Source organism: Vombatus ursinus, unplaced genomic scaffold (assembly GCF_900497805.2).
Source record: "Vombatus ursinus unplaced genomic scaffold, bare-nosed wombat genome assembly UNPS02012179.1, whole genome shotgun sequence".
In the NCBI taxonomy this organism is placed as follows: domain Eukaryota; kingdom Metazoa; phylum Chordata; class Mammalia; order Diprotodontia; family Vombatidae; genus Vombatus; species Vombatus ursinus.
In genome coordinates, this window is record NW_020951957.1 from 11,428,710 (window position 1) to 11,444,388 (window position 15,679).

Below are 15,679 nucleotides of genomic sequence, written 5' to 3' on the forward strand. Positions count from 1 at the left end.
GAAGGAAAGCAGAAGACTGGGAAATAATCTTTATACAAGTGTCTCTGATGAAGATCTCATTTCTAAAGTATAGAGAACTGAGTCAAATTTATAAGAATACAAGCCATTCTCCAATTGATAAAAAATATTAACAGATAGTTTTCAGATGGAGAAATCCAAGCTATCTATAGGCATATAAAGAAGTGCTCTAAATCACTTTTGACTGGAGAAATGCAAATTAAAACAATTCTGAGGTACCACTTCACACCTATCAGATTGGTAATATCACAGAAAGGGAAAATCACAAATGTTTGAGAGGATGTGGGGAAATTGGAATTCTAATGCATTGTTGGTGGAATTGTGAATTGATCCAACCATTCTTGAGAGCATTTTGGAACTATGCCCAAAGGACAATCAAACTCTGCATACAATTTGATCCAGTAATACCACTACTAGGTCTGTATCTCAAGAGATCATAAAAAGGGGGAAAGGACCTACATCTGCAAAGCAGGCTGCTTATAGCAGCCCTTTTTGTAATGGCAAAATATTGAAAATTGAGGGTATGTCCATCAATTGAGGGATGGATGAACAAGTTGTGGCATATAAATGTAATGGAATTTTATTGTGCAATAGGAAATGATGAAGAGGAAAGGTTTGTACTAATGGATACGAAGTGAAATGAGCAGAACCAGGAAAACATTGTACACAATATCAGCAACATTGTGTGATGATCAACTATGAATGATTCATCTCTTCTCAGCAACACAGTAATTCAAGACAAGTACAAAGGACTCATGAAGAAAAATGCTATGGATTCTGAATGCAGATTGAAGCATATTTTTTTCCACTCACTTTTTTCTTTTTCATACTTTTTTTCTTTTGATCTGTTTCTTCTTTCACAACTATGACTAATATGGAAATATTATTTTACATGATAGCACATGTATAACTGATATCAAATTGCCTACCATTTTTAGAAGAGGGGTGGGGAGGGAGGGAGAAAAATTTGGAACCCAAAATTTTATAAAAATGAATGCTAAAAATTGTCTTGACATGTGATTGGGGAAAAAATAAAATAAAATACAAATGAGGAAACTGAGAGCCAGGGAAATTGAATAACTTGTCCAGGATTTCACTTGCAGTATATCTAGGATCTGAGCTCAAATCCTCTAACACCATATGTATTTCCCCTTCCCATTTAACCCACTGCTTTGGTATATGTCCCTTTTCTTCCCTTCCCCTTACTTTATGTCCTAGGTTCATAGGTTGTCATTTCTATGATTAGAATCATAGAACTCAGGGACTTGAATTCATGTCTTCTTAGTTCCATGTCCTGCATTCTATTCACTGCCCTGCCTAGATGCCCAAGGTGTGTATGTGTGTGTATATATATATATTTTTTCCAAGTTTTTTTTTCCAAATTAACACATCTCTAGTTCTAACATATTCAACATTATGAGAAAAGCATTTACTATTGACTAATTTTTCTTCTGTTTTCTCTTCTAGCCAGACTTGGAGACTTGCAAGAGAATGTCTCAAAACATAGGGCATAAAATGCAATGATAGTTGCAATATCAAAGAAGAGAAAGTGCACAGATTTCTCTTGTAAATGGAAGATTTTTTTACTACCCTTGTCGCTATAGGGTAACAGGAGAGAGAATTTGAAACGAGGAGACTATAATACATAGTGAACACCTACTGGATCTGAAATCACAGGAAGGTCTTGGTTCAAAGTCTTTATCTTATAGTTACTAATTTTGTAACAATGGACAAGTCACTTAGATTAGCTGAACCTCAGTTTTGTCATCTGTAAAATGGGGATAATAATACCTATGATACCTTTTTCCTAGTGTTTGTTTTTGTTTGTTTGTTTGTTTTTTGAGGCAACTGAGGTGAAGTGACTTGCCCAGGGTTACACACCTAGTAAGTATCTGAGGTTGAATTTGAAGTCATGTCCTCTTGACTCCAGGGCCAGTGCTCTATAGTGTTTTTAAGAGGCTCAAATGAGATAATATATGAAAAGCATTCTAAAAACTTTCAAACACCATAGTAATGTCTGTTAATATCCTATTATTATTGCCTCAGATTATTATAAGACCCTGGGCAAATCACCGAAGCTTTCTATGACTGTTTCCTCATCTGTAAAATAAGAGAGTTGAACTTGAGGACCTCTGAGATCCCTTCAAGCTCTAAATCTATGATCCTATGAAGACCATGTAGCACTCTGACACCTCATGACAATAAATTACCAACTGGCTTACTTAAATTGAAGTCCTCTTCAAAGGAAGATGATTAGCTCTATTCTTATTTTGATACCCTATCATCCCCCAGATTTGCATATAAGATCATTCTTCTTTTAAGCTATAAATTATCTCTGTGCTTTCTAGAAAGGTTTGACAGCACTAAGTTCTTAATGAACCTCAGAAGCAAAGGTAGTGGATGGAGCATGTTGGTTGTGAGGAGGGGAGTGAGGAGGAAGAAGAATATGTCACAGAATCAACCAGAAAAAGCCATTTGGCTTTTCATGTTAAAACCTGTCATCCATTTGCCCCCCCCCCCATTGGGGCCCAGACTTTAAAATTTATATTGGGTCCAAAAACCTTTATCAAGACCACAGAACCACTCAGTCCTGGGACTCATGTGGCTGTGATCTCTATTTTCACAACATCCCTCTCTTTCCCAACATTCCATTCCTTTAACAAGATTCCTTTTCTCCACTCATCCAACTACCACCTTAGTTCAAGCCTTCAACTCTCCCCTAGATAATTGAAAGAACTTCCTAATTAATATTCCTGCCACCCACCTCTCTCCACTCCAATCTATCCTCCACTCAGCTGCCAAAATGATCTTCCCAAAGAGCAGGTGTGACCTTGTCACCCTGCTACTCAATAAATAAACTCTCCTGCCTCCCTTTTATCTCCAGAATTAAATATAAAATTCTCTCTTTGAAATTTAAAGCCTTTCACAACTTAACCCCTTTCTACCCTTCCAATTTACTTATACCTTACTCTATTCCATGTACTTTATAAACCGCTGACCCTGGCTTTCCCTCAGTTCCTCATATACAACACTCTATACCTCAACCTCATGCCTTTTTCACCAGTTATTTCCTATTCCAAGAAAGCTCTCCTCACCTCAGCCTCCCAGCTTCCTTCAAAACTTAATTCAAATAACACTTTCTACAGGAGGCATTTCCTTCCCCCCACCCCCATTACTAGGGCCTTCCCTCTGAGATTACTGTTATTTACTACCTATGCATCTTGTGTATACATAATCTACATGTTGTCTCCCCAATTATAATTTGAACCTCTTGAAGATTGTTAACTGTCCTTTGCCTTTCTTTTTATCCACAATGCTTAGCACAGCGCATGGCTTAGTATATATGTTGTCACAGTGTGTTGACTATGATTGACTGACTTTCAGAAACCTCTTTCCCCAACTGATAATGCCTTCCCTCCCAAACTACTATGTATTGAGCTGGCTCTCATTTATTGGCCAACGGTAAGTCCCAGTCCAAACCTCTTTTCGTTATTGTTTGGACTCTGATGGCTCACAGTGAATGTAAATAGCAATTGTTTGTTTTGTCAAGAAACCCTGAGGGTCTTCCCTCCCAGATAGATTTTTTTCACTAGGTAAAAGAGACCATTCTTTGCCTCATTTCTTATTTCCTAGCCTTAATCAGTGAATGGGCATTGCCTCAAGCAAACTGAGACCTGGGAAAGACCTCAGCTTAAAAAGGCCAAGGTCTCCCACAGCATCCAGGGCCATCTCCAGTTGTCCTGATCTATATCTTGTCATTAGATCTCAATGGGTCTGGAGGACACAGTGAGGCTGGTGACTTTGTATCACTTAAATCTGATTCAATTGCAAGTCATGGCATCATCTTCCCAATGTCAAGCTCCTCTTTGATGAGGAAGAACAAACAACAACTATGTATTGAACCACAGTTTATTATTATTTATTTATTTTATGCTGCATATACATGCACATGTATTTATTGTCTTCTACATTAGAATGTAGGCTCATTGTGAGTATAGATTATTTCATTCTTTGCACATGTCCTAGCACCTAACAGTGCCTGGCAAATAGTAGTTGTTTAGTAAATATTTGTTGATTGATTGATTGAACTATTGTATTATATTAACTGTCATGTTTGGCAGAATAGGAAAACATGAGCTAGAATACTCTTTCCTGGGTAAGTTCAATTCATTCAATTGGACATCTAATCACTGATTTTTTCCAGAGAGACAGAGAAAGAGAAAGAGAGATAGAAGTAGAGAGAGAGAAACAGAGAAAAAGACAGACACAGAGAAAGATGGAGAGAGGGAAAGGAAGAGAGAAATAAGGGGAGAGACAAAATATCTAAAATTATTTTAGTGAAAATAACTAGAGCTTTTTTAATTCCCTTCTGACCATCAATTGGATTGTGTGAAAATGAATGCATGCTTCAGCTTGTTGTCAATTTCCCTAGATATAGAAGCATTCAAGTCTTCTTAGTTCACTGTCAGAGCTTAAAGAGGAAGTGACAGGATAATTATTTTTTCATAACTGTTTTCTCACACTACACTCAAAGAAATATCTTCATCAAAACCTGAAAATCACCTTTCTTGTGTTGTTAATAGTGCCAATTCTTGTGTTTTACTAAGAATGTGACTTCCTAATATTTCCATAGCATTTGAGTCCAGGTTTCCCTGATGAGCGCAAACAGCAGAAAAAAGAGTTAATGATAGTGCACTGTCAATGGAGGTGATATGTGTATGTGTTGTGAGGAGAGGGGTTCCAGATATGTGATTTCATCACTAGAGGAACTCCCAGAATGGTGACTCTCCATGGATACAGACCAGCAACTCTCCAATTCTTTTTATAACTTAAAATATTAAGGTATTATTTAGAGTTGCTGAGAGGATAAGTGACTTGTACATGGTTGCATAGTATTTGTGTGTGTGAGAGACTGAGAGAGAGAGAAGGACAAAGAGAGAGAGAGAGAGAGAGAGAGAGTTGAATGTAGGTCTTTTTGAATCTTACTAGCCCTTTATTGATAAATAAACTAACCTAACATTTTTGACTATTTTGGCAGTGAATCTGAGACAACATAAGTGCTTTTTAGGGATTGGGAACTAACCTCACAGAAAAGTGGTCAGTGTTCCTCATCACTGAAAGCAATGGTGACTTCAGCACTTGTATAGTCTCAGCTTCACTGCCAAAACAACCAAAAATGTTAGGTTAATTCCTTTGAGTTTCTTGGACAAACAAGTGACAAAATCAAGCATGGAGGAGAAAAACCAGATCATGATACAGAAATGCTATAAGGACTTAGCCATGAATTCCATCAATATGATCCCCATGAACTTTTCTATGACACACATAGCAAGGATCATGATCTCCATTTTCCCCATGATGGTGTATATGATACCCTGGCAATACAACTGAGCACTTAGAGCCACTCTGGCCACATTCAAGATCCTGGAATTCAAGTCGTAAGTTCCTCCATAGTTTGGTCTACCTTGCTGAGAACCTAATAAGGTTGGCATTAATTGTCTACAAGTGCCAGTCCATGGGGCTATTGTCCACACATGCACCAGACTAGTTGCCTTTCCTTGAGACCTCTGAAAGAATAGAGTTTAGTGGTGGTGGGTAGCTTCTTGATTGGGGGAAAGTAGGAATCAGCATCCCACTTGGATCCCCTCTGATTTTTGTCAGCTGTCCCTACTCAGTAACATCTCAATCCATTCTTCTTTGAAAAGTTATTACTCTTATGATGAAAAGAACCCAAAAGCCTTTCTATTCCCAAAGGCAAAAGGAAACAAATCTTAGAGGGGAAGAGATCTACTTTTTAAAAACACTATACTCAAGCCTCTGGCTGAAAATTATGTAAAGAATTTATTTATGTTTTCAATACAGAGCAAAAAGGACAATAAAACCATAACTCCATATAAACAAGAATAGCTCCTTCAGCCTCGCCTTTCTCTATAAATTAAATAGCTCAGAATGGCTCTTGGAAAAGAAAAACAGGAAAAAAAATAATGAACTTCTTAGTGACCCTTAGGGGTTATCTAGTTCATTGTTTTCCTCTTACAAATGAGAAAACTGAGTCCTAGAAAGGGACAAACCTCTAAAGAGTACAAGTAGCAAAGCCAAGATTTGATTGTGACCCCAAATCCTCTCATCTAGATAAATAAATAAAATCACTTGGTGAATATCATAAAAAGTTTTTTTTACGTGATTTCTTCCCAATAAGGTTGCAAGCAAGGTAGTGTTATTTATTATTATTTGAATAAGTGTATTATATGTTATCATTATATATTATAAATTAAAAAATTGAGTCTCAGAACCATTTCATCTTGCCATAGTTTTGATGAATCAGGACCAAGATTTGAACCAGAGTCTCCCAATGAAGTCTCACATTCCTTCCATGGTTCCATATTACTCTTCCCCTATAGATTTGGCTGAACTAAGAACAATCAAGTTAACATTTTCTGTTTGAGTATGCACCAGTAACCTCAATTCACAATTTTGGAGTCCTTTTTTGACTCTTTCCCCATCCTTTATTACCCCCATACCCAATCAGTAAGGATTATTATTGGATTATTTTTATCTATTCTATCTCCACAAAAAAAAAAAAAAACTTTTGCATCCTTCCCCACGTCTCCAATCTTTTGACAATGACCCTGGTTCAGTCCCTCAATCTCTCTCACCTGAACTATTAAAATCCTATTTTAATTGATCTTCCTGCTTCCAGTTTCTACCATCTTCAATCCATACTCCACACTATATCACTTCTTTGCTCAGGAAGCATCAATGGCTCCCTGTTGACTCTAAGATAAAATTAAAAGACCCCCTTTGTTGATTATTGAAAAGACAATTAAACCCTTCACCATATGGCACCAACCTATATTTTCCAGACTCATTTTAGATTACTCCCTCTCACATGTTATAGCTAAATAAACTTATTTATTGTTCCTCATAAATGATACTCTGCCTCCCGCCTCTGTGATTTTACATAGATTGATCCAGTGCCTAGAATTCTCTCCTTCCTTATCTCCCTTTCTTGGAATCCTGGATTCCCATCAAGGCCCAACTCCCAGGTGCATCCCCCACCATTTTCCTTCAATTTACTTTTAATTTTTTCTTTATATATTTTACATTTACTTATCTATCTAGCTCTTGTTTCCTCCCAGTTGAATGTAGCTTCCTCAAAGGCAGGGACTTTTGTACTTTTTTTTGTCTTTGTATCCCTAAAATCTAGAAAACATCTTTTACACAATAGCTATTTCATAAATGTTTGTTAAGTACATGAATGAATGAACAGTCTTCCTGTAGACCTCTTTGTCCACATTTATTTTGGCAATTTATCATAAATTGCTTCGTATGCAAGGTGAAATAGAGATTACCTATCCTAATAAATTTATATATTTATAGATGAAGAAATAGCAACCAAAAGTAGTCATGTGACTTGGTCATTGTCACAAAATGGTAGAGTTGAACTCCCAATCCATATCTTACCCATATTTGGAACTATCCATTGCAAGTGCTAAATTGCAGAGCTGGTTTCTTCTTGTCATCTAGTTCAGAACTTAGATTTTATATTAGTTTGCAGTGCCTCAAATATATTAGACAACTAATGTAAATTGTTGGATTAAAATAAAACTAAAAAATTAAATTTAATGCAAAAGTATGTATGTAGCATATTCCAAAGTCAAATAAATATAAGAAGTTTGAGGATTAGACACAATTTGTGAATTATCAATACTATTATACCATCCTGTAAATCTGGAAAGTGGAAACTAATCTAGAGAAGAGTGGATCAAAAGTTCATCTCTACTGGTCTACTTTATCACCCGTTAATACAATCCTGCCTATCTTCCTTCCCCTTTTTTATGTTTTAAACTTCTAGCTTTAAAGCTTAACTCATATGTTACCCTCTCCATGAAACCTCCCCTGATTCTACCACTAGCAATGATCTTTCCCCTTGGCATATATATAAAATGTTTACTTTGACCCTTTTGGTACCACAATATTGTGCATTATATCTATTTGTGCTAATGCCTTATTCCTCAATTATCCTGTAACCTCCAAGAAGGAGAAATAGTTACAATAGAAAGGAATGGGAAATGCTTCTTTGAGCATATGGTATTTGAGTAGGGATTTCAAGGAAGGCAAATTATTCAATCAGTGATAAGGGATAGATAAAAGCATTCCAAGAATAGCAAACAGCACAAATAAAGACAAGAAGCCTGGGATATACTGGGCGTGTTTAAGAAGCAAATATTAATCCAGTTGAACTGGAACACAGAATATGTATCAAAGAACATTATGAAATAAAGTTGAAAATGTAAGGTTGCAAATGCTTGTTGAATTAGATTGTATACTGGCCTTAAAAGGTACTTGAATACCAGAGAGAAATGTTCAAACTTTATTCACTGGACAAGAGAGAGTCATTAAAGATTTTAGAGCAGAGGAGAGGCTTGAGCAGATCAATCCATAAAGACAATGATTATGGCAGTGGGATGAAGATAGAGAATGGGGGAAGACCTTAAGGAGGTCATCTCAATAGTCCAGGCATGTAGTAATGTGAACCTGTCCTGAGGTAGTAATTATGGGAATAGAGAGAAGGGGATATAGGCAAAGAAATGTTATGAAGGTAAGAAATGACAGAACTTGAGAATGGATTCAATTTGAAAGATGAGGGAGAGGGAAGGAAAGAATCAAAGATAACAAAGGTTTCAAATATGGGAGACTAAGTGACTCACCAGTCAGTTTCTACTGGCAGAAATAGTGAAAGAAGAAAGAGAATATTTAGGGAGAAAATAATAAACTTGCTTTGAACATGTTGAGATGTATGTGCCAATGGCATATTCAGGGAGAGATCAAAGGATCATAATTTGAGACCTGGAAGGGACCTTGGAGGCCATCAAATACAATCTCTTCATTTTATAAATGAGGAAGCAAAGGAAAAAAAAAAGAGGTTGGATGATTTTCAGAGTCACACAGCTAGTAAGTATCTGAGGTGTGATTGAACCAAGATTTTATTGTCTCCAAATCTCAGCCTTATCCAACTACCCTGTTCTACTTCTCAGCAAGGAGGAGGCAGGTCCTATAGGTAGTTGGAAATACAGCTATAAAGCCTGAAAGAGAGGTCAGTAGTAATGTTATAGACTTGTAGGATCTTGGGATTGGAATGGACCTCATCTAATATAAAAACCAAAATCCTCTCTAAAATGTCACTGATAAATGGTCAGAGAAACACTAATCATAGAGGAAATAGAGGAAACACAAATAGAGGAAAGGAGGGAATAAGCATTTATGCAGCACCTACTCTGTGCCAGGTGCTTTTTACAAATACTGTCTCATTTGATCCTCACAACAACCCTGCTGTTATTATTCCCATTTTACAGTTGAAGAAACTGAGACAAACAAATGTTAAGTGACTTGCCCAGGGTCACACATTAAGTGTCTGAGGATGGATATGGACTCAGTTCTTCCTGACTCCAGGCCCAACACTCTATCTACTGTACCACCAGCTCATAGAGGATCACAGATTTAGAACTAGGAGGCTAGCAAGTCCAACTCTCTTATTTTATAGATGAGGATCTGAGACCAAGACAAATTAAATAGCTTTCCCAAGATCACCAAGGATTATCTAAGGCAAGATTTGAACCTGGGTCTTCATATCTACAAGTCCATTAGTCTATCTACTATATCAAGGAGAGAATCCTGGTGAGAAATAACTCTAAATCTCCCAAGGCAACCCATTGCACTTATGTATATGTCACATTGTCAAAAAATAAACAAACAATAACAAAAACAAAATTTTTTCCTTATATGAAGCTGAAATCTGCCTCCTTCAAACTTTCAAAAACTTCCTCCTTCCTCCCACTTTTTTTTATACTTTTCTAATGTACTCATCATTACTTATTTGTTATATATTCTCTTAAGATTTTAAATTGGAAGGACTTTAGTAATCAATTATTCTGATACCATTCTTTTACAGATGAGAAATCTGAGAACAAAAGGGAGTAAATTATTGACCCAAGGTCATGCAGATCAATTGGAGCACATTTATTTTAATTCTTGTGAAAGAAATTTCTCATAACTGTAAAAACACTCTCCCATGTAATAAGCTCTTATCTCTGACCACAGTGTTCAAATTTAGGCTGCCAAAAACCTTTCAAAGGGAAACCAAAAGACAAGAATCAGTCAATTATGTCACTTCTCTTCAAAATGCCCCTGAAGAATAAGAAGGAGCAGACTATAGGACCACAGGATTCAGAAATGGAAGTGATCTTAGAGATTATCTAGCTCAACCTTATCACTGTGCACATGAAGAAACTGAAGCTCAAGCCAAATGATTTTCCCAGGGTCATATGGTTAATACATGATGGAGAAAGGATTTGAACCCAAATTTCCTTCCTGGTCAGATCATGCCTCAGGTGTTCACTTCAGTATTTTCAAAAGCATTTGTTAAGCACTAGTTTATTTTGCAGTGTGACAGCACCAGGGCTCCTCTGTTTCCCTGCAACAGTAATCAGTTTTTCCTAAAATGCAATAAAGGTGTCCCTGGGACCTGATTATTCCCTGCCTTTCTAGGCAACTTCTCAGTCAGAAAATGGAAGGGCATAAAGTCTCACCCACATGGATTTGATGTACCTCCTACTTGATGGATGCCTGAAGATCACTGGAGTAATGATACTTAGCTCTGTTGACTAGGTGGGTTTCTATATGGAGATGAGGGGCACATCATTCATCCTCTTCTGTCTTCAGATTCCTCATTTATAAAATATCCAGAGAAACTAAATGCCATTGTATCCTTGTTGCGTACCTTTCCTAAGCTAGGACAAAGTAAATTCCATTATCTTGATTAGCCAATGATTTGTGAATGCTTCATTTTACCCTATCAACTAACTGGCCCCTAATACAAATAACTAACTATAGCTGGCATTGGGGATACAAATACCAAATCAAAGACCAACAAAGGTGCCTATCTCATAGGAACTTAAATTTTTCTAAGGGATTTGGTGTGTAAATACTTCAATTGCCAGACAAAGACAGAAACAGTAGCCGCAAGGTACATAAGTTTTAGAGTTGGAGGCCCTGAGTTCAAATTCCAACTCTACTCTGCATAAGTCACTTAATCTCTCTATGCCCAGGAGCTGAACAGGGTAACCTTTCAAGTCACTTCCAGCTCTAATTCCATAATTTTTCATTTAGTTCTGAGTGACTCATTTTGGGAAGGGCATACTAAGCCTGGGGATTGTTTAGAGGAAATTAACCAAGATAGTGGGAAGATTTGAGATCATGTTTTATATAGGTGGTTCGTGCTAAGAACACTTGCATTAGAGAAGAGAAGGCTCAGGGAGAAGCATGATAGTTGTCTTAGAATGTTTAAGGAGCTATCATGTGGAAACACGATTAGTTTGGTCTGTGTTCTATCCACAGAATGAATTAGCACTGGAAAAGGATTCTTAGTAATTAGAGCTGGTCCCATTTGATTTGACCACCTTGAGAGTTAGTTAGTTCCTCTTTACTGGACATCTTCAAGTGGAGGCTGTATGACCTGGGTCAGTTGCTTAACTTCATCTGTAAAATGGGAACAATAATACCTATAGTATAGGAACAATATTGTAAACAAAACCAAAATGTAACTTAAGGGTCATCTGGTGTAATTCCTTCATTTTACCCATGAGGAAACTGTCTTGTCCACTTATTGAATACTTTGTCCAAAGCCACACAAGTAGAAAGTGACAGAGCAGAATTTTCACCCTGACTTCATGACTATAAACCTAGTATTCTTTCCACAACACCACAAGGCTGTTGTGAAGTTTATATGAGACTATGTCAACTGCTTTCCAAACCTAAAAGCACTATATAGGTGCCATCTATCTGTTGTTGCTGTTATTACTTTTAAAATAAAATTTTAAATGTCCAATGGATTTTGTTACCCCCCCCAAGCTTTCTAAGTTGAAAAAAAAGTTTACCTAACACATTGCAATGGTTTCCAGATTTGACAAATACAAAAGCATAAGTGTTATACTTCAATTCCTACCAGAATTTTCTCTATTTTTCTACAGAAATTAATATTTGATTTTGAAATTTGATCTTTGTGTTCCAACACCATTAACTATGTAAGGGAGAATGTAACCAGTTTTACTGGTCCAAATCCCCTTCTCATTTTGTTTATATTTTAGGTCAGCTGCCATGGTGGCCCACTGTGTCACAGTCACATCTCTTTCTAATGAAAATGTACCTCGTGTCCCTAATATCTACTTGATCAGTAAAAAAATATTTAAAGTTTGTCATCTAATCTCTTGCTATTCCATCTTTATTTGATAACTCCATTTTTAATTAGCTTTCTTTTATTCCCGGTACAATCTGTCTTCTTTAAACCAGATTGTATCGAGTGATGTGGCACTATCTGAAGTCATTTGACAAACCTTCAACAACAAAGCACTCAATTTAACCCAAAATAAGGTGACATCAAGTAAAATATTTATTCTATCTTAACTCCTTTTTCAATTACATATATTTAAAGGGGCCATCAAGTCTTTTCTCATGAGAAGCAATGAAGAATAATGAATAGATGCCCCTAAAATCCCAAATTACCTGCCATGAAGTCCACCCACTCAAGCAAGAGCAGGAGGCACTATATGCCATTCAAAGGGCACTAAACTGGGATTCAGAAAGACCTGAGTTTAAATCCTGCCTCTGACACTAGCTGTATGACCTCAATTCATACAATGGAAAGATTACTAAAATTTGGAGTCAGGAGAGCTGAGTTCAAATCTCAATTTTACCACTTGCTACCTAGGTCACACTGGGCAAGTCACTTAACCTCTCTGAGCCTCAATTCTCTCATCTGTAAAATGGGAATAATCATAACCAATAGTAGCCACCTTACAGTATTACTGGGAGGCTCAAATTGGTTACCATACATGAAGGACTTTGCAGATTTTATAGTGCTATATAAATATTAATTATCATTATTATGGAATATTGCTTCATGTTTTTCACTTTCCTCTCCAGGCAGCTCTTCTGACTCTCCTCTCCAATATGATTTACTCTACAATGACTCAAAAACTTCTTCAACCTGAATGTTCACTAACAGTCCTAGACTTCAAACATTGGACGTACACTCTTAGCACAGTGTCTGGCATATAATAATTACTTAATTAATGCTTGTTGATTGATATTGGCAACTAGGTGGTGTGGCACAGTGGATAGAACCCTAAACAATTCATGAAGATTTGAGTTCAAATCAGGCCTCAACACTTCCTAGCTATGTAACCCTGAACAATTAATTTGATCGCTATCTGCCTTAGTTTCCTTATCTGTCAAATCCAGGTGATAATAGTACCTACCTCCCAGGATCAAAAGAGATACTATTTGTAAAGTGTTTTGCAAACTGTAAAGCATTACATCAATGGTAGCTGTTGTCTCCATGTATGTGACACACTCTCAAAAGTGCAGGAACCTCATGTGTCTCATGACCTTTTCTTTCTTTGTATTTATCTAGTTTTTCTTGTTGTTGTTGTTGTTGTTGTTGTTTTTCCTTAGATCTTGGGGTCAGAAAGAAGCAGGAGGAAGAGAGGTACACTTGGAATCTGAGTGTCCAGGTTTTAAATCCTGGTTCTGTTAATAACTGTATAACCCTGGGCAAGCCACTTCTCTTTTTTTGGACTCAGTTTTTGCATCTGTACAATGAGGGTTTCTTGCTAAATACTCTCTAATGTACATTCAAGCTCTAAATCCTATGAGACAAATGCCACCCTTCAGTCATCTATTAATTTTTAAAGCATGCTTAGTAGGGATTCTTCTATTAGATTTAAGTTTCTACAAATACTACGTCTGCTAATTTATAACTAGCATTTACATGGCATTTTAAGGTTTACAAAGTGTTTACAAATATTATTTCATTTTATCCTCACAACAACCCTGTTGGGGAAAAGGTGAAGGGAATAAACATTTATTAAGCACCTACTTTGTGACAGGCCCTGTGCTAAGTGCTCTTTACAAATATCATCTCACTTCATCCTCATAACAACACTGGGAGGTAGGCATTTATGTTATCTCCATTTTACAGATGAGGAACCTATGAGGAAAACTGAGGAATTGCACAGAAGTTGTGTCTTGCTTAGGGTCACACAGCTAGTAAATGTCTGAGGCCAGATTTGAATTCAGATCTTCCCGACTCCAAGCCCACATTTTTATCTGCAGTGCCACCTAACTGCCATAATAACAATAATGATAAACATTTCTAGAGCTTCTTGGGACTTGAAAAGAATAGATGCAATAATAAATTTTAGGATTTCCAAAATGCATGGTTTTATCAATGAGAATGGGAGGAAGGAAAGATATTCCTTTCACCTATGCCAATCACAACCACATCCTAGTGATCATGCCAACACAAGCTATTTGCCCCACTGGAAAAGTGCCCATTTGAGAAAGAATTTCAAGAACACTTAACAGATTATCAAGAGGTACATGTGAATCCACTTCAGGTGGATCTATACTAGAATAGAATGTCCCTTTGTTAGTGAAAGACCTGCAGAAAGCACTTGACTTTGGGGGATGCTACTGCCCTTTCATCCCCAGAGTCTCAACTCTGACAATGCTCCTTAGAGATATGATAACACATCACAAGGAATTCCACTGGACTTTGGAGGTAGAAGATAGAAGTTGCATGCAACAAGATCAATGTTTGATTTTCATCCTTATCGTTATCTACTTAGACCTTTCTAAAAAATAATAGAGATTGATATTACAGTAAGGACTTTCTTCACTTACTCTAAGCTACCCTTATCAATGCCATAGATCTATTCACATTTCACCCACAAGTTAAGCCCTTGAGAAGAGAAGAAACTACTCCTATAAAGGGTTGCATTTGCTGCTTGAAGACATTACCTTGAAAGAACATGGTAAAACACTGTCCATACTAGCCATAAGAACCGTGAGCATCTTCTGATATCCCTTTAATTAGACCCTATCAGTTCTGAAGAGAAATATTTGAACAGGCTTGATTTTTACCTTCAGTTACATTCCAAGCCCCAAGCCATTTCAACCAGTAGGCAAATGCACTGTCACAAAGACTAAAATTGTCTACCAGGACGATCAATCATCTTGAGCACTGTCATGTCAGAGCAAATTATTAATCAATCATTCAATAAGAACTTATTGAGTAATTATTCTGTTTTATGCACTGTGATAGGCAATGGAGTACATGTATAAAGAAACAAACAATCCCTACTCTCAAAGAATTTACATTCTGATAGGAGAAATAATAAGTATGTATTGAATAGCATGTTGGACTTAGAATGACTTTAGTTCATCTCTGATATTTACTAGCTATAGAACCATAGGCAAGTAACTTTATCTCTCTGAGATTCATATAAAAATGGATATATGTGTGTGTGTGTGTGTGTGTGTGTGTGTATGCAGATAATAATATCTGTAGCACCCAAATTACAGGATCACTCTGAGGCTGAAATGAGATAACAGAATATGATGTTTTGCAAACTTTAAAGCATTATAAAATAACAACAATAATAATGGTAATTATTATATATATATATATATATTATATCATAGGGCAGCAAGGTGGCATAGTGGATAGAGTGGTAGAACTGGAATCAGAAAGATTCATCTTTCTAAGTTCAAATTCAGCCTCAGATACTAGCTGTGTGGCCCTGGGCAAGTCACCTAACTC

General features: G+C 36.7%; 1 pseudogene; it reads left to right on the forward strand.

The window, feature by feature from the left end:
* Window positions 1–5,322: 5,322 nt before the first annotated feature.
* On the forward strand, window positions 5,323–5,719 carry LOC114039713 (annotated as a pseudogene).
* Window positions 5,720–15,679: the final 9,960 nt, after the last annotated feature.